The sequence below is a fragment of the Uloborus diversus genome, chromosome 4 (genome assembly GCF_026930045.1).
Source record: "Uloborus diversus isolate 005 chromosome 4, Udiv.v.3.1, whole genome shotgun sequence".
Taxonomy (NCBI): domain Eukaryota; kingdom Metazoa; phylum Arthropoda; class Arachnida; order Araneae; family Uloboridae; genus Uloborus; species Uloborus diversus.
The window spans coordinates 161,731,761-161,758,032 of record NC_072734.1 but is presented as its reverse complement, the minus strand read 5'-3'; the positions used below and the strand labels follow the sequence as shown (position 1 = coordinate 161,758,032).

The 26,272-nt window shown below is 32.7% G+C and overlaps 1 protein-coding gene across 1 annotated transcript in view; it reads right to left on the bottom strand.

The window, feature by feature from the left end:
• Positions 1–26,272, bottom strand: part of LOC129221595 (la-related protein 4-like) — a 195,145-nt gene that overhangs the window by 74,749 nt on the left and 94,124 nt on the right. Inside the window, exon 2 of the mRNA XM_054856114.1 lies at positions 18,104–18,242. The gene's annotated coding sequence lies outside the window, so the exon portion shown is untranslated. The remainder of the gene's footprint in view (positions 1–18,103; positions 18,243–26,272) is intronic.

Sequence of the window (26,272 nt, the reverse complement as noted above, 5' to 3'; positions counted from 1 at the left end):
TTTTGAAAATTCTTTGATTGGCGATATTTTGTTTACATGGTGAAAGCTGAGAAACATTATGACGTAGTCTTCGGCTTCAAAAGCAGCAACGTTGAAAAAACTGCCAAATACATCAGCTACGGAAATCTTACTGCAAAAATTTTGGCGATCTGCTGGTTGTTTGGATAATGAGTAAGTGTTCAATCAGCATAAATAATAATAAAAACCATTAATTACATTAAAGTTCCGTTTAAATGGAAAATCACCAGCCAAATCATGTATTATTTGCCAATTTTGTGCAAAAATCTTACTTCAAGATTTGACTTGAGAAAAGCCTTGAACAATCACGAAAAGCAAAGAAAGTCAACAATACAACAATTGTCGCTATCGACAGGGAGTTGAGATGATACACTAAATACTGTATTGAGTTGAGGAAAGCCTTCGAACATGGATCTAAAAAGCTCATAACTCGTTTTTTATTCTACTTAGAAATTTCGAACAGGTGCCATCTTCAGCAGAAAAATCAGAGCTTTCGATGGACATATAATGTAAATATGTGCAAGTATTTTTTCATCCCAATATTAGAGAATTTATACAAAAATTGTGTTTTATTGCCCCCCTAAGGGGGTTTTGCCCCCCATAACGGGACGAAAACTACCCTATGTGTTATTCTGATGCATAAGCTATATTATTGTAAAGTTTCATCAAAATCCGTTCAGTAGTTTTTGCGTGAAAGAGTAACAAACATCCATCCATACATCCATACATCCATACAGACAAACTTTCGCATATATAATATTAGTAAATGTAAATATGTGCAAGTATTTTTTCATCCCAATATTAGAGAATTTATACAAAAATTGTGTTTTATTGCCCCCCTAAGGGGGTTTTGCCCCCCATAACGGGACGAAAACTACCCTATGTGTTATTCTGATGCATAAGCTATATTATTGTAAAGTTTCATCAAAATCCGTTCAGTAGTTTTTGCGTGAAAGAGTAACAAACATCCATCCATACATCCATACATCCATACAGACAAACTTTCGCATATATAATATTAGTAAGATTCATTGTGCGTATGTTAATTGATTTTCTTTTCAATTAGAAAGTCGCTTGGCGAATTTGGCGATGGATTATGGAGTTTTCTACATTTGAAAGCTACTATAAATGTAATTTTGATGTAATTTGTTTTTCTTTAATTCAACGGATTTTCTTTAAATTTTTAGCACAGGCATCACTGTGCGGGTACTGCTAGAAATTATAAGCAAAAGTATGTTAACTTTAAAATTAATTATTTTTCATTGTTTTTGGCACGTGTGAAAAAAAATAAGTAGGGGAGAGGGGGAAGGGCACATGTGATAACTTCAAGTCCATTGAACTAACTCCTACCTATTGACCAAACTTCTACCTATTAACCATTTAGGGTTTATCCAGATCATGTTTCTATGGTGACAACTTTTTTTTTCTTTTTAGCAGGTGCTGTGTTTTATTTTATCACTGTCTTCTTCGCGTGAAAACATATTTTAAACGAATTAATAAGCTAAACTAAATTATTGCAAGCCATTATATGAACATTCAAGTAAATTTATGAAAATGTTGAATTTTTTTCATTAAAGTAAGAATCCTTTATTGTTGCAACTTGGTTCTATGGTAGTTGTTGAGGCACTTGAAAACACAACATCTAGGAGCACATAGGAAATTCCCATATCCATTCTAAATACTATTATTAGTGTAAGGTATTTATAAGTGTTAAAAATGTGTAAATATTCTTAATTATTATTGTCATTAATCTTATTGTAATGTTATTGTTTTTAATCTTATAATCAGTTTGTAAATTTATTGTTAAATATTATTACTATTATATATATATATATATATATATATATATATATATATATATATATATATATATATATATATATATATATATATATATATATATATATATATATATATTAAATATTTACTCAATTGTTTTTACTATTTTTTATTTAAAAAAATGTTTTAAACTAAATAGTTGGTCAACATTTTAGTGTCCTATAAAACTTGCAGGAAAGAAAAAGCAAAACATTTTTATTTAATTAAAAACTGAAGTTTAAAATAATTTTCAAATTTACTATCATACTATGTACGAAGCTTAAAAGCAATACATAATAACACGTTGTTTAATAAAATATTTTTTGTATTATGCGGTCTTACAGGTTTTTTCTTATATACTCAGTATATTCAGATCATGCTACGAAACGTTAAAATTTAAGTGAACAGGGTTATATGTTTGGGAAGAATATTTTCTTAATGACGCAATTATTCTACAATTCAAACTGACACATTTAAAGTTACAAACTCTTCAATGTAATTGGTATATACTATACGTTTTATATTAAAGACTTTTTCGTTGAAATGTGATGCTTGTCTTACATTTTTTAATCGTGTTCATATGTGTCCCCCTATAGGGGGCAAAGGGTCGTAATTGAAGACATTTTTCAAAAAGACCATAAAGTAAAGGAATATTTAAAAAAAAAAACTAATTTCATGACGCAAAAAAAAAAAAAAAAAAAAAAAAAAAAAAAGACTATTCAGTCGTGGGGACATTTTTAATCTGAAAAATTACTAATATTTTTTTAAAAAATGAAGAAATGAAAAAAAAAAAAAGTTCGCATGTACCTCTTTTTCTTCTACACGATTTCTTGATTGTAACAGTAAAAAATTGCAGTTAATCTAAATATCTTTATGTTAAGGTTAATTCTAAAGCAGCCAATAAACTTTAAATTAAAAAGTAAGGCTCCTTCCTCCTCCCCTTAAAAAGAATAAGGAAGTTTTCGACTCGTGGACTTGAAAAAATTTGAAAAAGGTTTGCAGTCCGGTAGATCATTTTTTTTAAAGTAAATAGATTAAAAAATAAAACTTTTCTTAATATTAAAGAACTATCGCAAAAAATATTTAAATTTCAAAATCCTCATATAAATAACAGCCGATGATCCACGTAAAAAATGTCATATGGGATATTTTTATTTTTTATGTTTTTTTTTTTTTTTTTGAAGAAGGATTTTTTTTTTCCTCTCTTTCTTACTTTTTTAGCTCCCTTTTGTTACATGTACTGTAGTGAGGACTGGTTAAATTTTTCTGTTGACTTGTGCAGCTTTATCGTCATTTACGCGTCCTGCGGGGGGTTGCAATTGTCCAAGCTCTGGATTTTAAAAACATAACGTAATTATATATTTTGCAAGTATTTTGATTTTTTTTCTTATAAAATGCATTGAGTATATACTTTTCTCACAATGTAGAAAAGTATCTTCCTTATTTACTGAAGCCATGATTAGCGTAAATCGTGATTAGCGTAATTCAGTGAGCATCTCAAACTTAAAGTTCTGCACGAGCACAGTGCTTCGAGCTACAACAAGGCAATCTATTTGTAATAAAAAATAGCTGATTTTTAAAAAGCTTCATTATATCTTCTTTATCTTTACTAATAATAAAGCTGAAAGTCTCTCCTGTTCGGATCTCTCAATCTCTCTCTCTGTCTGTCAGGTTTCTCTGTGACGCGCATAGCGCCTAGACCGTTCGGCCGATTTTCATGAAATTTGGCACAAACTTAGTTTGTAGCATGGGTGTGTGCACCTCAAAGCGATTTTTCGAAATTTCGATGTGGTTCTTTTTCTATTCCAATTTTAGGAATATTTTCCCGAGAAAAATTATCATAAGATGGACGAGTAAATTACGAAATTATCATAACGTGGAACCGTAACATGGGCATAAGCCAATTGGCGAGAAAATTCACCATACATTATTTGTAAACATACAGGCAAAACAAAAGATGTTTTAATTTTCTATTACGGGCAAAGCCGTGCGGGTGCCACTAGTTAGTAATATTTTAGGAAACATACGTGCAGCATGTGGTGATTAGGTTTTAACGTAATTCGAAACAAGGGGAGTAAAAGGCAACTTTATTTTTACGAAAATTGCTATGCAGGTGCTCGTGAGTCATTTAACTAGAGGTTCAAAAAACAAATATTGTAACTGAAATGTGCAAATATAACGTAACTTACAAATGAGTTTTTAAAATGTTTATTTTTATTATTATTATAATTAATAGTAGTAGTAGTAGCAATAGTAACAGTATCTCTTTTTTTTTTTTGAAACAAACAAATCAATAACATTTCGGTTGTACAGGGTCCGGAATATCAACCTCCCGTATTAGGATAGAGCGCTGTGTGAGTTGCGGTTTGGAACGGTTGAGGAAGCAGTATCAATCGATAGCAATATAGGTGTCCTTCGCAGTGGTTTCAATAGCGCGGCGCGTCGAGCATCGTCGCGTGTTGTGGCGGAGTATATTCGTAACGATGGTTTGTGATTATAACTCAGCAAGTATTTTGCATTCGGTTCCAACTCAACCGACGTGATCTTGTTTCAGACAGTAAAACTGTTCACGTTTAGGTATCAAAATTCTATTTGGTGACTCAGGTAGTTTTCTCCACAACACCTCCCACCTCTTAGCTTTTAGAGTTATGTCAGAGACTCAGGTACTGAACTAAAAACAAAAACGCCTGTCGGAATCGAATGTGAAATGCTTGCTGAGTAGTACTCAAAGAGCAGACATTAAGAGACGCATTCATAACACACGAAGATACTCACCGCGCCACCAGTGACGTAGCCAAGGGGGGGGGGTCCCGACTCCCCCCCCCTTCCCGAAGTGACTAAGTGTAAATATATGATTGGAGAAAAAAAGGCCTTTTGTTGAAAATAAGCATTATACTCAAGCAAACAAAGGGAACAAGAAAAAATATGTTTTTATATTTTTCCTGTAGAATATATAACCTAAATTAAAAAAAAAGGAGAATTGGTTCAGTAAAATTAAGTATACGGGGGAGAGGAGGGGCACGAAATGAGGTGGAGACTTAAGGTTAGAGCTTTATTGCAATGATTCTCCAGTCACCAAAACATTGTATCTACTTCAATGATACAAGGTAAACCAAATTCTGAGAACATATACCTGTTTAGAATGTAACAAAAGGTACTTCTCCTTTGTTTAGTTCCCTCCAAATTTCTTGGAATTCCCCTGCCTTGGACTTTCTGGGGGAAGTGGGGAATCTAGCTTGGAAACAAGACAGAGAACCGGTCAAGTCAAGGAAAAAATACTTTCAGTGCAAGTGCACCCCCGTCGTAGATAACGATATTGAGAATTTTATTTTCGGCTTCATTTTTCTTGCTGAACAACTAAGTATGTTTATGTATTACTCATTATTATTAATTTAAAGTACTAAGCACACTTCCTATTACAACGTGGTCTGCTGAAAGAAGTTTCTCGTGCTTAGTATAAACTTTTAAAAAGTTTTGTTTCCCTGTTTCTGTCCTGATATTTTTGTAGTTCCAACTACACATTATAAGGTTTCAAAACACAGAATTTTATGTCTATTTTTCAAAATTTCCCCCGGGCCCGGACCCCCTACAATTGGGGATATTCTATACTACACTTCAAGGGCAGTCCTGCTTCACTCTTTTGATACCATTTCTCCTATTAAGCTCAATTCAAAAAAGACAGCAGGAAAAACACCCAAAAAACAAAAAACAAAAAAAATAAAATGTAAAGTATATATGCTGTATGTATCAGAAGAAAGAGACAAACATATTAAAGGAATTAAAATAATAATAAAAATTGCCTCTTACACCATCGCAAGAAACATTGTTCGAACTACAAAAGGGGCCTCATACCTGAAATAGCTTAGGGCCCCGATAAGTCTAAATCCAGCCCTCGATTGGACCCCCTCCGAAATGAAATCCTGGCTACGCCACTGCGCACCACGTCATAGCGACAATGGGGCTGTTTCCTTCAGTCAAAAATAGTACTTTTTGTCACTGAAATTGATAGAATAAGCAAAAAAAAAAAAAAAAAAAAAAAAAAACCATGGACCCAGAAAATACTTTTATTTTCCCCAACAGTTATTTTTTAATTAATTTTTTAAAATGTTCAATTCTTCAAACAAGGCGTGGTCTTTATGACGTCACAAATGATGCACTTTGCCGCATCTTTCTACCGCGATTCCACGTCATGACAATCAAGAAGCGAATTAAAACTGCGCTCTACGCTTGCTATCAACCATATCGTTGCCATCACACGTCACGTGATTAAAAGATGCGAATTAAATATTTTGCTCATCATTTGAAGGAATGGCATTTCATCATTTGTGATGTCATCGGACAGAAGCATAAACATTAAAAGCACGCCGATTTAAGTAATTTTTTAAAAATATTAAACTTAAACATATTATTTAAAAAATGGTCCGATCCTATGTTTTTAAGCATGCTCTTTCAGAAAAAAATACTTTTAAAATTTAGGAGACGACCCCATTACAAGTGACGCGAATACCGCTATCAATTTATACCACCTCCACCATCGTATTCTTTCCACGGATCCTACAACGCCCTCTGCAAAATACGGGTGATTGATATGTCGGACCCTGTACATTTAAGTACATCATTTATCATGCTTTTTTTTCAGTAATGGGTATGGATAGAGCCAGTGGTTGGAAATACCACATTTTTTTTGGTAGCGACCACAACTACAACTACTTCGTTAAAAATGTAGTTAACTACAAATACAACTACTTTGTTTCAAATGTAGCAACTATAAGCTACTTCCGAAATGTAGTCGCTACTTCGCTACTTTTCAAAAAATAAAGAAATAAAAAGCATACACACTAGGGTGTCCCACAAAAAAATGTAAATCGATTTTTCAAGTAGCATACCCTCTTATATTTTTCCTCTTATGTCAAAACAATTGTGGGAAAAAAAAATCATATTTTATCAACAACGGCAACCAGTGCCGGCTTGCATCTGAAAGTGTAAACCAGTACTTTTGATGCTAGGCCAAAAAAAAAAAAAAAATTTTTTTTAGAAACTCGAAATTTCTATTGATAAAACGTTACCCCTTTGCCTCACGCACCCCAGCACCACAAAAACATTTATTCAAAATTAGAAAAATAATAATAATACATTTTGATATAACTTGGCTAAAAATTTATAATATTTTTCAAAAAATTGATTTTTTTTTTCTATTTAACTTGAAAAACATTACATATAAATTCAAATAAAAAATCGAGTTCAAAAAGTATAGCGAACACATTTTCAGATCAACACTTGCAAATGAATAATAAAAAAGTTTATATATATATATATATATATATATATATATATATATATATATATATATATATAATGAAAAATTTAACTTAACCTTGAAAAAATCATGACTGAGTACTATGCGAGAGACTTAAATCTTGCATTAGAGCTAAAATTTTTATTTAACGCTAATTACCTACTTCACGGTTCATATTTTTCAGCTTGATAATTTCATAAAATTTACCAAACATTAAAAAAAATATGTATCGGAAAAAATCCATTTTTTGAACAAAAATTATCAATTTTAGGCCAAGTGTGGCACACCTAAATATCTTTTTTTTTTAATTTCATAAATGTTTTTGTGCTGCATGTGGGATTTTGGGGCAACGTTTGATCAACAGAAATTTCGAGTTAGTAATTTTTTTTTTAAAATTTGGCCTAGCATTACAAACGCTGGTTCACACTTTCAGATGGGCCGTTCTTCGAATCATATGAAACTTTTTTTTGCAATTGTTTTGGCGTAAAAGGAAATACATAAGAGGGTATGCCGGTGTGCGATTTGAAAAATCAGCTTTCGATTTTTTGGGACCCCCTAATATATCTATACACACACACCCACCGTAAGAGGATTCAACGAAAATAGGTTTAGATTGATAAATCAGCTCATCTGAACATAGATTATTACTAAGAATTACACAGGCCTACATTTTTGTCTTCATAAAATAAGTGTTTCAAGTTTAATAGGTGCCCTATAGTAAATGAGGTGTGCTAATCACGAATCTAAGCTTAGTTTTTTTCCAGCACGTCAGGTATTCAAGAAAAGTGTTTGAAAATTTTCATAGAAACTGCCAAAAATTCTGAGAGAATATTTATTGAATCTGTATTCATAAAAAATTCTTATAAAATTGAATTGTTCATTAAAAAAACAAGACAGTTTTATCACCATTAGCCAGTTGTTCGTTTTTTTTTTTTTTTTTGAACAAAATTGGTTTTCTTGCTTTTTCTTCATCGGTTTTGTCGTTTGAACTTTCATCTGATGATTGCTGTTGAATGGTTGGGAAAAGTGGAGGGATAGGAATTTCCTAGTTCATGGAGGTACTGCCAATGTAGCAGACGATAATTTAGGATACTGAATTGTATGTTTATTTTTTGAATTGAAACCCTTGACATCGCAGGAGCAAAAGTAACAGTTGTCTCCATGGTTTTTTGGTTAACTATATACCATAGAAATAGCCAAAGGGTAAAAAAGCTACGTGTACCTTTTGTCCATTTTCTCAGTAGCTAAACACACTTTGTTGGAGCCCAATGTTTGCCCTGATCACCAAGCTTTACCCCGAAGTAAGCGTGATAAGCTTTTTTGATAAATACTTTCATGTTTTGTTGATGTTTTGTTATCGTTAAATCACCACACACGCAACAAAATGCATCGGGACTGTTTTTACACATTCTTGATCTCATTATGACGCACTACATACTCAGAAAACAAAACATAACTCGATGCTACAAACAACTGAGGCTAACTATTTCGCAAACAACTGCCGATGCCGTCAAGTTGACTTTGACAGTTGCGAAAATAAAAATTTGTTACCACTGAAATGAAATATGCATAACATTGTACTAAAATATTTTTAATCGATGTATCAAGACTTCGTCAGGGGTCACTAGAGATAGAGTAAACCAAAAATCAACTTCGGGGGGTCTTCATGAGGCTGAGATACAGAGGAGTGAAAAACCCAACTTGTTCTGTTATGTAAATTGTCCTTAGTCGCACGTTTATTTTCTTTCTTCTTTCTTGGCGGTGGATATCTGGTTTTGTTGGTAGCCGATATTTGGTTTTCTTGGTGGTAGGACATTTTAAAGAAATAATTTCAATTCAATTTAGGAAATATCAATAAGGCACTTTTTGGCTTTAGTACAAAATATCTCATAAGGGTTTTTTTTTTTTTTTTTTTTTTATTTTGTGAAAAATCACACACTTTTCTTTGAAGTTAAGCTCTATTCAATACAAATATTGGCGAAATAGGAAAATTACGATGGCAAACAAACTAATTGCGTCAAACAGATAGAACGTATGGCGTCAAAATGATATGCCTGAGGTCATCTTGTATTTTTATGAGTCTTATTTCTCATTGCATCCGCTGATGTAGAGGGAGGTGGGGTGGGGTGGGTACGTTGGACCGCGGGCACATTGGACCGGTCTCAATTATTTTAATACTATTAATATTTTTTATTTTATTTTATGACCAACAAATAGCACCTATGACCCTACAAATCCTATAATAAAATCACATGGTACAGTTATATTGAACAAATTTTATTCCAGAAAATGTTATTTCAGTAGTCTTGAGTAATTTTCAGAAAACTGTAATTTTATTTTTTTTAATGGTTTTCATCAAGATTGCGGTAAAAAAATTGAACTTCTTTCTTAAATTAACTTCCTTTAGTGCATAATAATTGGCAATTTGTTAATTTTTTGTCAAAAAGAAAAAAAATTATGACATCACTTTTTTAGACCAAGAAGGTGGGGTAGGTTGGTCCATTCTTAGTGGGGCATGTTGAACCGGAACAACCTACCCCACATAATTCAAAAACTTTTTTTTTTCTCTTAAATCTCAATAATTATAACAAAATTCTATGGTTTTTCTTTTAATTAAAAAAAAAGGGGGATGCCGAAGGGACCCTAGCCTCTCCCAAAATAAATTTTAAACTACTCATTTTGAATAAGAATTTTAATACTTTCAAGCTTTAATTTGAAAACTTCTCATAATATTACGCTTCGGTTCCTCCCAAAATAAATTCCTGTGTACGGTCCTGAGACATTAGATTAGTGAGTAGCAAACTTTACTGAAGTATAAACTGTAAAAAAAAAAGCTAAAGATTTTCAATAATCAATTTTTTATTTGAAAAAAAAAAAAAAAAAAAAAAAACCGACATAATAGGGATTCACAGGAATCGTCCATAATGTATTGCGCAATCAAGTGTTAAAAGACGTTGAACAATATGTCTCTGACTCAAGAAACGAAACAATGAACCAACTCTTGTAAGTGTCAAGGAAAATCCGTTGACACAATTTCGTTTTAATCGTGGGATTTTGCTTACTTTTAATCAAAAGTATTATTATTATTACTATTTCTGTTTATTTATTTAATTTTGTAAGGACAATAAAGGAACATAGAATGAAAACGTATGGAATGTCATTTCTGGTTCGCTTCCCTTTGTTTTGTAAGCCTTATATTTTGGCATAGTTGAAAAGATCGAACACTTAGTTTCAAAACCAATGCCATTTGCTTAGAATGCAGGAAAATAGGCGATTCGATGCTTGAAAGAAGTTCTGAGCCTCACAATATTTTTTTTCTCAAAGACCATGTAAGACCAATTAAAAAAGAGGCGTACGTGACTTGCAGAAAATTATAATTTTGTGTACACACGTACACATAAACAGAAACAAACAAACAAACACGTACACTTGTGTGTGACGAGTATCCTGGTAAATGGCAAAGCCTAAAAACATGAAATTCGGAATAGAGATGTCAATTATTCTTTTTAGATAGAAGATAGATTGATTAATATGGAGGCTTTGATAAACATGTTGAGGGCATAATTATGTATCACAAAAAATTTTCCTGAAATTAGTATTTATATAGATAGATGTGGTTTAAAAAATATAGAGAGATAAATAGATGGATAATTATAGCGATAAAGATTGGCATATAAATACAAACAAACAAATTGATAGATAGTTAAGAGAGATGTAGAAATAGTTCTACGGGCAGATTCATAATAGTTATAGGATAGATACAGAATTTTTTTTCCATAAAATTAATATTTACAAAGATAGATACAGATTGAAAAATGCTTTTGATAACTCTGATAAACATGATGAGTGACCTATCACAAAGAGATTTCCTAAAATTAGCATTTACGTAGAGAGATATAAATTAATAAATATAGAGAGATAAATAGAAAGATATGGAGATAGCTTTACAAAGCTATAATAGTTATAAATATAGAAATTATTTTCATAAAAATAATATTTACATAGATAGATATAGAGAGGTAAATAGATAAATAAGTATAGAGATAAAGATTGTTGGTATATAAATACAAACAAGCAGGTTGATTGATAGATAATCAGGAGCGATATGGAGATAGCTATACACGGATTCGTAATAATTACAGAGATACATATAGCAATTTTTTTTAGTAAATTATTTACATAGATAAGTATAGACTGATTAATAATAGGCAGTAAAAGATAAATAGCTAAATAGAGTTATAGATTAATGCAAAGATATATAGATATACATACGATTATTTAGATTGATAAATAATAGGGTGTAAGAGATAATAACTAAATAGATAGATAGATAAATGCAAATGTGTATAGATAGAAAAATAAATAATATAAAAATGTATATAGATAGATTAATAAATATGGAGAGATAAATAGATAATTATAGAGATAAAGATTGGCATATAAATACAAACAAACAGATATATAGATAATCAAGAGTGATATGGTGATAGCTCTACACAGGTTCCTAATGGTTATGGATGTAGAAAATGTTTTCAAAAAATTATCATTTACATAGATAGATATAGAAAGATAAATAGATAATTATAGAGATTAAGATTATTGGTATATAAATACAAACAGGCAGGTTGAATGATAGATAATCAAGACAGGTATGGAGATACCTATACACAGATTCATAAGAGTTACTGAGATACATATAGCAAATGTTTTTAGAAAATTATTTACATAGGTAAGTATAGACTGATAAATAATAGGTAGTAAGAGATAAACTAAATAAAGATATAGATAAATACAAAGATATAATTACAGATATAGATTGATAAAATAGGCTGAAAGAGATGAATAACTAAATAGAGAGATAAATAAATACAGAGCAGTTATAAATATAGAAATAGATGTATACATAGTTTGACTAAATTTTTGCAGCGTATTTCTGGTTTTCAATGCGTGATATACGCTTGCAGAGGCGTTAAATCTCTCTTTTTTGCTTTTCTCACTCAAACCTGCGGAAGATCTGTTAAGATATTGAAGTTTACAATATTCCCCTGATATACAAATAAGCACTAGAACCTGAATTACTTATTAGATAAATAAAACGAAAATAATTATTTTAAATCTAAATTTGCCCATTTCGAAGTAATTGCCTTTGATTCTTTTCTAAATTTCCTCGCTTAGAACTATCCAGAATTTTCCTTAAGGTGTGAAACCATGTATTTTATTTCTTTATGTTTGACGTTGCGTGGGTTTATTCATCTTCACTATTTTCTTTAAAAATTGCACGAAATTTCTAGTGCTACCATGAATTAAGCTAAAGAAAGTAAAGGATTACGTTAAAGGAAAGGATAATGATTTAATGTCCAAATAAATTTCTATTTCAATCCCATTATCTTTATGTTCGTTCCATTACAACCAAATAATGTTTGGGAATACATTTTTTTACTGAATGCAAGAGATATTTTAATATTTTTCTTTATAAATGTACCCCATATCCATAATTCATAAAAGTTAACAATGGCTGATCTATCTGGATTGAAATCATAAAACAGCCTTTTAAACAGAAAAAATGTTTTATATATATTTTTTCTTTTCTTTTTTTTTTTTTTAAAGCTTTGCTTAGTTTAATTTTAACAATTTTTCATGTATTTATCGAAATGGGGAAAAGGTTTTTTTTCCCTCTCTGAAGTATTTTTTGTCATTCTTAGTGAGAATTGCTTACACAGTAGTTAAAATTACAGCTATCGAGGAGTAAAATTTTCTGAAGTTCCTAATTTTCAAAATAATGAATGAAAGTAAAAATGATAAACGTTGGCATTTATAAAAATGACCCCCCAAGCTTTTAAAACTAAATTAAGTTTTATATAATAAAACCTCCTTTATTCGACATCCGCTCTCCCGGATTTCCGGTTGTTTCGGATTAAATTCGTAGAGTTAAAAAAAAAAAGTTTTTTTTAATTATTTTTTTATACACACAAATAATAATTTTAAATTATAATCTCTGAACTATAAGTGCGTCATAAATTTTGCTTTTTATTTTGATAAAATCTATCCTCAGCATAGTTCGCGCAATATATTATAGCAATCTAATAAATATCATGGTGTACTTAGGAGTGTCAGTTCGACACCACTGCAGCTGAACTAAATGATTAACTGTTTGATTGAATAATATATAAATGATAAAGTGTAAATTATGTAAAGTAATTTTTGACAAAGCTTTTTCTTTTTGATGTGATAAAAGATACATATTATGTTTATTTAAGTAGAAGAGTCAGTACCTTATATCAGCGTAATGTGAAAATTGCTGAGCTTTATGTACCTTTTCCTCAATAAGTTTCGATGCTAGAAACTTAATTTTTTTTTACAATGCTTTCAAGTTATATCTAAGTGGCTATTCTATTGAAGTGAATTTTTGAAGCAATTCTGATGATTTCATAATTTACGAAATTGTTACCAATAGTCAGTTTTTAATTAAAATTTACAAAAAAAATAATTTTTGAGCATAAAAACAACTGTTTAGGAAAAAGTGTCCGCCCTAAAGCAAAAATGTCACTTCAGTATAATTATGAACATCATATAAATGAAATGTGGTGAAAATTCCAAAGCAATATGCAGAGTAGTTTTCTAGAAAAAGGAACATGAGATTTTAAAACTGACGTTTTGAGAAAATTGCTTGTGAAAATAAAATTATTTGTAGGGGAATGTGGGGCATGGGGAAGTGAAATGGTGAAATATTTACTCTACTTTTAGCATCACCTACATAGTAATATTTTAGCTATGTAGTAAAACATATAGTCTATTGCCGTCAAGAAAGAATTATCTCTGAAAATCACAGAATTTGATAATACAAGCAATTTTCAAAAATTGATACTCACATTGTAATATTTTGTTGTAAGTCGAAAATTATTTTTGGTACACTTTAAACATTAATTGAGATCTTCTGATATTCGGTGCAGTATTTATTTGTTTAATATACTTATTTTTATTTTAAATATTTTGTACAAAAAGACAAGTACATGCGGGGAAAAGTTAAATCCTTAATTTCGTTCAATTATTCAATCATTTATTAAATCTTTTACGCATTCAGTAATTCAAATAATTATTCATTCTTTCAACTATTTTCTAATTTATTCACCCTTATAATCACTCATTTATTTGTCCTCATACATTAACCAATTAATCTATTTAATTATTCGTTTATTGTTTCCACATCTTTTCATTTATTCATTCAACTTTTTATTTGCTGTTTCATTTGATCGAAAATCTTTACTAATAATAAAGCTGAATGTCCTCTGTCCGGATCTCTGTCCGTCAGGATATCTGTGATGCGCATAGCGCTTAGACCGTTCGGCCGATTTTCATGAAATTTGGTACAAAGTTAGTTTGTAGCATGGGGGTGTGCACCTCGAAGCGATTTTTCGAAAATTCGATGTGGTTCTGTCTGTCCGGATCTCTGTCTGTCAGGATCTCTGTGACGCGCATAGCGCCTAGACCGTTCGACCGATTTTCATGAAATTTGGCACAAAGTTAGTTTGTACCATGGGGGTGTGCACCTCGAAGCGATTTTTCGAAAATTCGATGTGGTTCCTTTTCTATTTCAATTTTAAGAACATTTTCCGGAGCAAAATTATCATAAGATGGACGAGTAAATTACGAAATTATCATGACGTGGAATGTGAGAGCGAATGAACATAGCCAATTGGTGAGAAATTCGTCATCCATTATTTGTAAATATATAGGTGAACCGAATGACCTCTTAATTTTCAACTACAGGCAAAGCCGTGCGGGTACCACTAGTATTTTTTATAATCGAATAAAAAATATTTCATTCTCAAATATTTCATTTTTTACTTTGCCCCATTAAAAAAAAAAAAAAACCCTGAAAAAATCCCCTCCCCCCTTTTTTAAAGCGAAAATTTACTGTCGAAAAAAAATGCTATTTCAAAGCAAGTTTTTATTTCAAATGCAATGCTCTTCCTTTATGTAATTTTCAAAGTAAATTTCCAATTTGTTCATTTTTAAAAGTTAGTCATCTTAACTATTTCACTTCGTCCCACATCCCTCAACTTTCAATTTAATACATTTCTGCCCCATTAATATTTAAATCGATTTACTTTTAACCTACATAGAAACATGAATTCTATGTCACTTGAATGTTCATGATATTAATATTTTGAATACATAAAACTGAACGATGATTATTTTTTGAGGTTTTAGGGCACCAACTCCCCTAGATTTGTTTTGCTTATTTTCCATATTACCCGGATTTTCGTTTATCTGGATTGCCTTTGGTGCCAGCGAATCCGAACGACGAAGTTTCTACTGTATTTACTTTTTTAAAAATAGCTTTCATTTTTTAAATTTTGCACATCTACGAAAAGCAACAATATTTTAAATTATTGCATACAATGCTTTATCACAAAGCCAATTGCGATAAAAGACAGATTAATGATACGTGTTGCATTACTACTTCTACTAAAAAGAACTAGTAACCTTTTGTCACATCGCTCATTCGGATATATCACCGTTTCTTTGGTCACCAAAAAAACTTATATTAAAAGGAAAAAAAAAAAATGTTGCTTTGCATTTGACATCACACGCAAAAAAAAAAAAAAAAGTTACATTTCCCAAATTTTTTATTTATTTATTTTTTTAAATATAACCGATGAAAAGGACTTATATGTTCTCCATATCATAAATTCGTTGCAACTTAGCCTGCAACTTTCCATTCGTATTCCATCAGAAAACAATAGAAATATCTTAGATTATTATTTTTTATATTGAAATAAAAACTAGTAGACTATTTTTTTTTCAGTTTCTGTTACGAAAAACGTTCTAATATGATAATAAAATAATCTTTTTGTACTTGCATAAGTCATTAATTTGTACGGTAATTAAAACGTTACTTTTAATGACCTTGATATTGCGTTTTCGGATATACAGTCAACTCTCGATAAGACGAAGTCCCAAGGGACCGGCTAAAACGTTTGAGTTTTTGGTAGTTCGAGTTATAGGAATAGGAAGTTTCCACAACAGTTTTAAAAGCTTGGGACCCAAGGAAAACTTTGAGATAAAGGAATATTCAAGTTATAAGCTTCGAGTTATCGAAATCCGTCTATAGTGCTTTTTTGTTGTTTATCGAGAAGAGCGATATAACTAAAGGTTACTGTATTTTCATCCATGCAAGAGAGCACTCCTCGCTATAATGTGATGCGAGTACTATAAAAATTAATATTGATACGAACTGAATTCGTTAAGAAATACTTTAGCGTGAATACCTGTGAGATTAACTCTGCATTATTGCGAGATGTTGTTAAGTAATGTACACAAAATTGTAACTTTTGAATTCTTAAAATTGAATCAAAAGCAAATAATTTTGATATTGGAGTTCCTACTTCTAGTATTGTTAAGTCTTGTATGTGTTTTTGTCAGGAATTCCGATAATTTAAAAGGTTTTCAAAGTAGTTCAAACAGAAAATGACGTGAAATGTTAACGTGATTTTTATAGGGTTAGTCTTTGTATACATGAAAATTCCATTAAGAAAGCTCTTTAAAATAGACCAAGTATGAAATATGATTGAATACAAATTATTGTAATTAAGAATTCATTTAAACTATGTTGGCGAGGAAAAAGTTCATTCCACGACAATTCAAATGTTTGTAGTGTTTTTTCAAATTGGATGTTCAGTTAAGCCCAGAATGACGGAAATGACTAAATAATTATTGGGAAAAAGGGCGAATGTTTTATTTTATTAGTGGTCAAAGAAGAGGGAGGAGGGGGCGGGGTCTATATTTGGTATCTTTCTAGTCATATCATGATGAAGTAAAATCTACGTTAGCGCGCTTGGCTGAGAATTAGACCGTTCTGATCGCCAAATAGGTCAAAACCACTTTCTTCTACACACGTCAAATAGTAACTCCAGCTCGTGCTCTAGTTCTATCGTTACTCTAGCTTCATCAGAGTTTTCTCAGCCTTCGTCCAGTAGCAAACGATGGAAGTGAAATCATGCGTTAAACTAAGTTTGCGCAACTGAAAGTTAGACGGTTCCGATCGCCAAATCGTAGTGGTTAAAACCACTTTCCCAGCGCACGTTTTAGTGCGCTGGAGTCTCCATGTCTCCAGTCCACCAGAGTTTCTCTGTGTCCACCAGAGTTTTCGCAGCATTCGTCCAGTAGCAAAATGATGGTATGAAGTCCAATTCCTTTCAGTACTAAAACGAATGTGAACACAGAAGTCTTTGTAGAATAGAACAATATTCGGGGCCGCCGAGATGAGAATGTCAGTCAAATTGGAAATGTGCACACACTTGGTCTTGGCTCTCAAAGTCCCTGACAATGTCGATACCCTCAAAGACAATATTACCATCATTCAATACCCAATTTTGCGGTTGAAGACATTTTTTCATGCATCAATTTGCATCAGATTAATGTTAATGAACACAAGCATTTACGTTTTACATATCTTTACTAATAATAAAGCTCAAAATATCTGGAACTCTGTCGGGATATCTGACCAGATTTCTGTCTTGATCCCTGTGACGCGTATAACACCTAAACCGTTCGGCCGATTTTAATGAAATTTGGTACAAAATTAGTTTGTGAGGGTGTGCACTTCGAACCTATTTTTCGAAAACTCGATTTGTTCTTTTTCTATTCCAATTTTAAGAACATTTTACCGAGCAAATTATCATTAACATAGACGAGCAAATTATCATACGTGGACGAGCAAATCATCATAACGTGGACGAGCTAATTACCCTAACATGGGCGAGCAAATTAACATAGCAAATCGGCGAGAAATTCATCATCCATTATTTGTAAATATACAGGCGAAATAAATACCTTTTAATTTTATACTACGGGCAAAGCAGTACGGGTATCGCTAGTTTTGAATAAATTAACTCAAAATTTTCCATTAGTTTTCTATTGTTTTTCTTGCCTTACAGTTCTAGTAACTAGTTTTATGCTATCACTTACCATTGCTTGATGTGGGAAGTACTTCTAAAGAGTCCACTGGATTTTCTTCGGTATTATTATCACTAGAAGAGGAAGCATTTTCGATCGCTGGAAGTTCCTTATCAAGTAGCTCCTCCGTAATCTGGTTAGATGGTTTGACCTGCAACACAACAAAAGATTTTTAATTTTGAAATGTACAGTTAAATATTTTAATTACCAAAAAGTTGTAAGCTAAATATTCAAATAATTCAAAAAGAGTTTGAGAATTTTATTTTACTGTATACTACTGTTCATAAAATAACTCATGCCCTGATTTCTGGAAGGGCAAGTAGAGCAGTTGTCCAGGTCCCCCATTGTTTGGGGGCCCCATATCCTGCCAGAAAAAGCAGTTTTATGCTGCGTTAATTTACTATTCTACAATCTGGTATAAATGTGTTTCCAAATATGAACATCTGCAACATCTCATTCTGCTATTTAACGATCAAGTTCGTATTTTTTCTTTTTAGTCACATTAACACTGTTATAATTTTCAAGTATTTTATCAAAAAATATATTAGTGAACTGCTATGCTACAATTCAAAATGTCGTTGGGAGTTCCCAATGTTTTTCCCTCAGCTCCACCTCCCCCCTCCCGCATTTCCCCATATCAAAACCATGTACTGAAAGAATTCCGGGAATTGAAGCACAAATTTCAATTCAAACATAAAATTAGGTCAATGAGATACTAATAGCGACCTTAGGCTGTGAGTTCTAGGGATGCTACAATACCGAGGATCTGGGGGGGGGGGGGGGTATTCGGCAGGTCGAACGCTTAGACCATTAATAGTCTAAGGTCTATCTCTAATGGTCTAAGGTCGAACGGGGGAGGGGGTACGAGAGTTCTCAAACAGTGAATTGGAGTAGACTCTTCCTTCTAATTCATCAATAAAGGGCCGTTCACAAATGTTGTCACGCTTTGTGGGGGAGGATAGGGGGTAAGGTGAACTTATGATGTCTTAAAGTCGGAAAGTGACCAAATTTAGCGCGTTTCAGTGAGTAATGGAAGACATTTTTCACACGCTTTGCAGATGGATGTCCTGTCACATGCAACAGTGAAATCTTTCGCAAGAAATTGCTATCTTCAATTCGTCGCCAAATCTTTAAATATGGCGCTTTGCTTTCAATTTCGGCAGACTTTAAAGAACTTTTACTCTCGAAAACGGGGGCACAAGTGCAAATACCTTTTACGTAAAAAAATATAATCTCTCTTCATGCTGCTACCTGTTTAATTTTTCTTTCATTATTGCACTATTCGAGTGATTCCCTGGTGAGCTGCTGTAGGTTAAGCAAAAGATTTTCGCAGACATGTTAGAACATTTTCTTTTAAACAAAATAAATAAGACATTTGAACGTTATTTAGTTATCGTTCGCTCAGTAAATCATTCTTTAATTCAAAATACACATGCATTCCTTCACTTACGATAATATGTATTTTAACCAGTGGTGTCACAACGGGGTGGGGGGGGGGGATCACCGCGGCTATTACCCGTCTGGGGGGTGACAATCAAAGTGGAATTGCAAGTTTTTTAAAAATATAAAGCTGAAATGCATTTTAGAGACTACAAATTTGAAAATTTTCCGAAGGGGAACCCTGGACTCCCCTTACCCCCATCCCACATCATGGAGTGAATATTATGCTCAGGATTAGATTATTGTCAAAATAACGTAGACCTAGTAGTGACTTCCTCATCACTTTCCCCTGTGTTTGGGACACGTTAGAAATAATTAAGGGTATAATTTAAGGGTAATAAAAGTATCATATCTTATAATCATCCCACGCAAAAACGAAAATGTATTCAGTGAATTCTTATCCTTACTAATAATAAAGCTGAAAATCTGTACATCTGGATCTCTGTATGTCTGTTACAAGCATAGCAGCGCCCAGATTGTTCTACCGATTTTCCAGAAATTTGACACAGATTTAGTTCGTATCATAGGGGTGAGCACCTCGAAGCGATTCTTCGAAAATTCGATTCTGTTCTTTTTCTATTCCAATTTTAAAAACATTTTATCGAGAAGATTATCATAACATCATAACATGGACGAGTAAATTATTACAACATGGTCGAGTAAATTATAACGTGTACGAGCAATTACCATAACGTGGACGAGCAAATGAGCATAGCAAATTGGCGAGAAATTCATCATCCATTTTTTGTAAATATACAGGCGAACCAAATGACTTTTTAATTTTCTACTACCGGCAAAGCCGTGCGGGTACCACTAGTAAATTATAAAAAAATCTTAAAATCTAAGTTGAAATGAATTTGGCTAGAACAGTAATCTGGTGTTTTTACCGATTTTTTTTCCTCTCTCACTTGTTGTATACAGTGTGTCACAAAGTATAGCAAATCTAGTGTACTGACGATCAGGTATACATTTTTAATTTTTTGACTTTGGACAATTTCATACATTTTTAAAAATAGTTCAATGCTATACTTTTACAGCATTTTTTCATTTCATTCGAGAAATACCCCCGGTCGGATTTTAATATTGAAGATCATGCATCCGTATCTTAGTTTCTGTGCCCTAACTTTTACTGAATGTGCAGCTGTGGGTAGTTAGACTTAACATAGTTGCAAATTTTGCAGGTTGTCAATAAGTTAGAAATTATTGCTTTGACGTGGACAATAAGTTTAAAAAAATTCGATGAACAACGGACATATAGTTCATACATTGTAATTCATGTTCCATAACTACCAACAGAACCAGATCAGACCAAAGTGGTCCTGGTAAAATTTGGTGCCCTCTTACAAGAAAATCCGCGCATTTTAGTTGATTCAGAAAAGGGGAAGAAAGAAAGACATTTACCCTATTTTTGGTACCCAAACATTTTGGGGCCATACAACAAGCAGTGACGCAGCCAAGGAGACAGGATTGGGGGGGGGGGGGGGCGGAGTCATCCCCCCTGAAAATCAAAACTATGTTTGATCATCAGTGGCGGTGATTCGGGAGATTGCGGTTGCCCCCCACCACCCCACTTTTTATGGTTCATTTGTTTATTTTATTTTCCAGTTTAGGAACCAAAACTAAAAACTATAACGAATGTATGAAAGGAAATGTCAAAATTTTCAGAACATAATTATATGTTTTACCTTGTATAATCTTCTTACGAAACATTATTCAGCACTCGTGCGGTAACTTTTTATTCATGTATTCATTGTTTAGATATTAGTAAATCGATTGTTTTACTTAAACAAGTCCTACTTGTTGAATGAAATTATTACCAAGTGTTTGTGACACCTCAAAATACTTTGGGGTAATGTAAGTAGTTCTAATATGTAAATAATGTAGGGGTACTAATATAAGTTTAATTCATGTCTAAGCTGTTGTGTACAAAATTCATCAAAATCGTAAAAGAAATATGAGTTAAGTTGGGAGATTTACATCAATTACCACTCATCTGCTCTCAAAACCAAAATTTGTAACTTTTCTCTCTCTCTCTTTTTTTTTCTCATTTTTCGCTGCCGCTAAAAGTCCTATGGCTTTTATTAGTTCTTTTTTTTTTTTTTTTTTGCCCCCAGGTTTCCTTGTACTATTTTTTCAAATTTAAACATTTGAAGATTGGTAATATTCATAATGAAAGTCTTGTCACAGGGGGTCAGCTGACCCTTTGACCCTCCCCTGAATCTGCCGCTGTCCGAAGGTTGGACAAATTCTGCGTAACCATAGCAAAATACCCTAAAATTCCAAAGCAGTAACACTTGCCAAGAAACGAACTTACTCTGAAACGACTTGCTTGGTACTATCGCCTTTAAAACAGGTTGTTCCCTTTCACCTTTCATTGCCCACATTCCTAATACGTTTTCTAGGAATTGCAATCGGGCAAGAGTGTTCTGGAAACTGAGCCATCTTTTCACATTCACTCATGGAAAGGAGAGGAATGGGGGACTGCTTTGTATCATCCACAATCAGAAGCGAAATGGATAATGGAATGCATTTTTAGAATTTGTGAAATGAAAATATTAAGCTCATAGGGTATATTGAAGGCAGTTTAATATGCTTTTCTAATTATTCTGTGTCTTAATAACTTTCTGCTCGCATTTTGTGGAAGAAAAAAAAGCTTGTTATCTTTTCTTGACCAAAATATACTTCTTTAGGCAACTAGCAAAGAAATCTTCATTAAATGGGCTGGAAAACGACATCATTGTAACCTGTCAGAGTAACTGCATTGTCCTAGGAATATTAATTTTATATATACACTTCTTTTACTGATGCATTTTCCTTCATAATTAAAAAAAAAAAAAAAAAAAAAACCGCAAAAGGAAGGAGAGAAAGCATGAAACGCTATGGTGCCTCCTAGCTCCCCCCCCCCCCATGTCCAACATGACTCCTGCGAAGACTTATGCTTAGACCTACCGACTGAATTAAAATAATGAAAAACTAAAATCGTATCCCCCTTTTCAATGCAGAAAAGTATTAGCTTTAGTTGTCAAGGCTTCCGAGCACTTCTTGCATTATTTGTGCATTAAATACGTTGTTTGTTTGGTTACTGTGTGGCACTAAGATATGCTTTATTCATTTCTCAAAGAAGATGTGGTTGAACACGACTATTGATCGCCAAGGCTCGACTATCAGTTTTAAGGACGCTGTGCGCGAACTTTATTTACTGCCCCCCTCCCCCCGTTGACACAACGTAGTGAAATAAAAAAAATATTTTGATACTTGCTTATCACACAATCAGGCTAAATTTATCGACAGGCTATAAGCAATAAAAAAGCATCTCTACATAGTATAAAATGAAGTCTCCAAAAAGCGTCTGTTTGTTTAAACACACAAAAACTCGAGAAATACCCGGCCGATTTCGCTGAAATTTTCACAGTGTCTTTCTTTCAGCCTCGGAAAGGTTTGCAGACCGGTTCGAAAAAAAAATTCGAGGAGTAGTTCTTTTTTTTTTAATTCCAATTTAGGTCCAAATGTCACATAAACTCCCGAATATGAGAGTGAAAAATTACTTGCGACATTTTTTACTCCAGATCCATCTCGACCTATGGTCGAAAAACTAAGCTTCTATCTCGAAAGGAAAAAACGTTACAAGCCTTTTTTAAATCAAGTTCAAAAAATCTCATTTCCATTCAAATTGTTAACCATTTTCTTTCGCATTTTAATTCCTTAAACTTATTTTATTTTGTGTTTTCCTTGGTTACGCTTTTTTTAATCCATCGTTCTCGATTTAATGTCTTACAAGCATCTTAATATCTGTCGTCATTGTTTGGGAGGAAAATTTTGCATGATGTTTATTTATTTATTTATTTTTTTTGTACTTATTTATTTAAGCTTGATTGTTGACGTCACTTGACACAATTTTTATTTTCAAGGTGGATCGGGCAAAGCCGGGCAACGCAGCTAGTTATAACATAGACGTCATGTATATATTTAATTTGCATTAAAAGATGTCGTCAAATCTTGTATGGTTGCAATAAGCCATAAATATTAAAAGTAATATTATGTAACTTTTAAAAAGTGTAAATATGGAGCTAAACCAAGAGTGGCTTTGAGATCCTCAAAATAGGTATATTTTTATGAATATTGTTTCAATAGATTCTATTTTTACATCTTTTTGTGGTGGAATTTGAGTATGTACGGTACCCAAGGGCGGACACGGAATGCCATTTCAGTCTAAAGATTCATTGCCCACCCCCTTTAACTAGAAAAGGGGCCCATGCTGATTGCCCCCCCCCCTCCCCCCCGAATGAACCAACGCTTTTGGTTGCGAAAAAAATTTTGAAATAGCTTGGGTATCAATGAAAAGCACCGAATCGGCTAGGAATAAAACAGCTAATAAAGCTTAACTAATGAATTTCATAAGTAATGAATAGAACTTCAAGTTTTTTGCTTTAAAAAAAAAGAATTGAAAAGATTACTGAGATTGTTTACATTTTGTTCATAAAATGTTTGATCATAATGGGAACGGAGAATATAGTTTAGGGCTGGGGAATGGGGGGGGGGGGGGGGCAAGGCCCTCATAATGACCCTCCAATTGTCCCAAAATTTTGGGGCCCTGGGATCCAGTTGTGCCCACCACCCCTAAGAGCAAGGGCACCCCCCCTCAGTTATGCGAAGACCCCCCAAGCAAGACCCCCCTACAATCGGGAAAAATACCCCCTAAAATCAGGGGCGTAGCTAAGGGGAGGTTTTGGGGACAAACCCCCCCCCCCGAAAGGTTAGTCTAAAAAAGAGAGAGAAAGAAGAAAGAAGAGAATGAAAAAAGAAAAAAAAAAGAAAAAGGAAAAAAAAATCAAAATGACTTTTTTCTGAGTAACAAAGGTCAAAAATTCACTTCGCTTCCGCCCCCCCCCCCCCCAATGCCATTGAAAATCTGCTCCATGTGTGTCCCTCAAGCATAAAGACGCCTCCCTCTGCTGCGACAATTTTTTGATAATTGAGGGAAATTTGACATTTTGCTTTAGAAATGAGATTGATTAGTTAAATCCACGTATATGCAACCTTTCTTTGTCATAGATTCTGCAAATTGTTAAATATGTTTAATTTTATGAGCCGCGCAGTGGGAATATTGCATACAGTCGAATCTATCTTTCGAATTTCACATTAAAGAAAAAAATCGAGATAAAGAGGTTTTGAGATACGGGGGCTTTAAGAAACTTTTTATAGAAATTTGAAATATGATGGTGAAAATTTGAAATCAATACTAAAGACAATATGTGCTCTTGATTAAAATTCCTCTTTATTGGTTTTGTTAGGTATTTATTACTTTATTACATTATTAAGTGATTTATTGCGATTTTAAGGAATCATTTTGACAGTAAAAGAAACTTTAAGCATGTCTTTTTCAAGAAAAAGTCTTTTATTACTTTTTGGTCCCTGATTTTTTATTTATTTATTTTATTTTTATGTTTTTTTTTATTCATTATTTATCCTCTTGAGTTTAGCAATTGCTGCAAATCTTACTTTGCCAGTATTCTACGGTTTTCTTTTTTTCATCACTTGAGAAAAATTTACTTTCCTTTCACTCCTATCATTTCGGTTTTCTAAGGAACCACAATTTTAAGAAAGAGTGCAACCAAATAACAGTACTAATGCAGATAACAGAGCGAAATGGCTTTTAACTTGAATGACCTTTAACCATGAACTTGAAATTTTCATCTTACATGTCAAACCTGTGAATTTCACCCCTTTACTTTTCTTCCAAGAAAGTGGGCGAAACGACTGTCCTTTGGTTCCCTGGAAAGCCTATTTGTGGAACGCATTTCTCCCTTTTTTCCACTGCCTCCTCAACTCTTGAAGACAATTCCTCTGTTTCTGAGTTGAAGAAAATGTTTTTGTTTTAAAGATCATTGGGCTTCGAATCCAAAAATGATAGCATAACCGGAATTCGAGACGATAGAGGTTTTTGTTGGTCTGGTCTTATAATTCAAGAAGTCTTATTTTATTTTATTTCATACTTTTAGTGCAAACCAAGTTGGTAAAACAAAGTACAGTCTGCAAAGCAGCATTAGTCCCATCGGACCCTTCTAAAGGTAATTTTATTTTAATTCAAAAGAAAAACTGCATAGCATTACATGAATAAAATGTTTAAAAACGAAATGAATCTAGATCTTTTCTATTAGCTTGTTTCGCATTAAAAAGTAGAAAATAAAAAAGACTTCTGTTTATAATACTCGAAAATTGCTGTTGCTCTCTTAAATAGATATTTATGTAAATTCTAAAGCAGCTAATAAAATTAAAAATAAAGACTTGAAAAGAGAACAGATGGTATGCATTTGAGCGAATAACTTTCTGCCGCCTATATTTCTCCCCTAACTTTTTTTATTCAAATTTTATTAGCTGCTTTAGAATTAGCATAAATGTAAATACATAAAAAGCAACATATAAATGCAACGATATGAAAAGCAATTTCATTTTTTTGCAGGTTATAATTCAAGAAGTCTTTTTTTTATTTTATTTCATACTTTTAGTGCAAACCAAGTTAGTAAAAATAGTCTTTATAGTCTGACCACCGATGAGATTGAAAGTCAAACATCCAGTTTACAGGCGGAAATGGAAGTATCTATTAGCTTTTAGGAATGCCAGCTTTTGTAGATGTGTGTCAGCCTCTAAATTAAGCAGTCACACTGAAATGAACGGAACACGCTCATCAGATATGTGATTTCCCCCTGATTTAGATCGACTGGTTTTGACAAGACGTTACTA